Consider the following 2,041-nt stretch of genomic DNA (forward strand, 5'->3'; position numbering starts at 1 on the left):
GAAAAGGACATAATTGACCAAGCCTTATAAATGCCCTAGAAAGCAGGTATTGGGTGATTTTCATGATTACTTTTGAATTGCCTTTGCATGTGATAAATAAGGGTGTGGTGCTGACAGTCCCAGATCAATCAGTGCATGATTACCATGTGCAGTGCTAAGAGAATGTGCAGCTTCATGTAACAATAGGATCTTTATTGATTTACTTTTTTAATCACTTCTGCAGCAATTATAGGTGGTCAGTCTATTTACTTGACATGTTTTTTAGTGAATTCTAGTCTAATCATCTGGCATTCAATTGGCTTATTCTCACCCAAGGTAATAAAACTGCATAAAGCCTGATGAAAAACCTCTATTATTTGCATTAACGTATGTAGAGCTTTATATATACTGAAGCTCCTAGAAACTGGACACGTAAAATAACTGCTATTTCAAAATCCAGCCCTTCTGGCAGTACTTCTGTCTGCCAGTAAGGACTTTGTGTTTTTTTTAAACAAATCTTCTTTAAATACTGAAAATGTGGCAGTCACATCTTGGAGAGAGGTTTATAAAAATACTTATTTCTCACATGGAGTCGTCAGCCCATGAGAGCTGTTAATAAAAGAGTTGCTCTTTGGTGCCCAACCACCCCAGGTTAAAGGTTACTTCTTCTCATACTGGAACCTGCATATTAACATTAGGCAAGTGAATTAAGCTGCTCAGGATGGAACTGAAGTTTTCTACTAATTTTCTCTGACAGGGGATAATAATAATCAGTGTTTTTATTGTAATTTACTGAAATTGTGCCCAGCACAATAGTTCTAGCTAAAAGGTAATAGTGGCTTTAGACCTCTGTCTGTATTCTAGAAAGGTCAGTCTCTATAATTTTTTAGTAAATTTTATTCAGGTTTACTCTTTTTTAAAGAGCATGTGAGAGGTGTCACCCATCATCATAGCAGTGGCTGTGGTTCCCGCTAAATATCCAGGGTGGAAACAGAATTGATATGGACAAGGCTGACAATGCAACACAAGAATTTTGACACTGGTAAATAAAACATTACGTGGGTCAAATCTTTCTATTTAGCTCGAGGATTCCCATCAGCTTGCATGGTTTGAGAAGCTGGCTCAATGACCACTGACTTGAGGACTAAAATTTAAAAGAGAGAAGAAATGCAGAGCAAAAGGTTCATAGTTTAAAAAACAAAAAACCAAAAAACACCCCAAAAAAACCCATTTAGCTTCTAGGGTGAAATTTATCTTTTTCTATTAATTTTGTGGGGAGGTTTTTTTGGGTCCCTTTTTTTCATCTTTAGGTGTCATGTTGGACAATGTGTTAATTCCTATGCCCTACATCTTATTTCACAGGTGAATAATGAAACTTCTTTGGTTGGAATTGTTACCTCAGACAACTATTTCAGTGATTTCTGTACTGCCTGTCACTGGAGTGTCAGAGTACTCTGCCCTGAGAGAGAACTGTGACAGAACATGGCAGTTCTTCTTTTGGAGTTCCCAGAATTTCAAAACCATATCAGATGCTTCTGAGAAACTTCATCAGCATCAGTAAAAATGCTGCCTAGTATTTGTCTGACTACATACCAGAAGAATGAATATTGCAAACCCCAAGCGCTTGTGGAGCATGTAAAAGGTCAATTAAGAAACTGAAATGTAGTCATCATGAGTTTGAGAAAAACAATTTATGAAATCTGTTACGTTAGCAAATCTACTAAAAATAAAATAGTTTTATATTTGGCAAAGTAGACTCTAAGCAAGATGGAAAAAGCAAGAAGAAAAAAGTTTCTTGCCCAGTTGCAGGGCATGACCTCTCTGAGTGAGGAATTTACTTGACACTCTATGAGTCCTAATTTATTTTGATAATTTTTTTTTCAGGGAGATGGTTTTAAAATTGCTGATCCTCAAGCCTTTACTATAAATGAGAATTATTTTGGCATGATTACCCTGTTCCTTCAAACTGCACATGTTTTATTTTGGGGATTTTGTTCAAACATATCTAATTATCTATGCTAAGCAGTTTATCATATGTTCTAAAGCTTTTGTCTTTATTGCA

At 36.0% G+C, this 2,041-nt stretch overlaps 1 long non-coding RNA gene across 1 annotated transcript; it reads left to right on the forward strand.

Annotated features, from left to right (window-relative positions):
• The first annotated feature begins 136 nt into the window (after positions 1-136).
• LOC132073858 (uncharacterized) lies at positions 137-1,816 on the forward strand. The gene is made up of 2 exons (XR_009418533.1): positions 137-315; positions 1,342-1,816. It is a non-coding gene; the product is annotated as an uncharacterized LOC132073858 (long non-coding RNA).
• Positions 1,817-2,041: the final 225 nt, after the last annotated feature.

Source organism: Ammospiza nelsoni, chromosome 5 (genome assembly GCF_027579445.1).
Source record: "Ammospiza nelsoni isolate bAmmNel1 chromosome 5, bAmmNel1.pri, whole genome shotgun sequence".
Lineage (NCBI taxonomy): Eukaryota > Metazoa > Chordata > Aves > Passeriformes > Passerellidae > Ammospiza > Ammospiza nelsoni.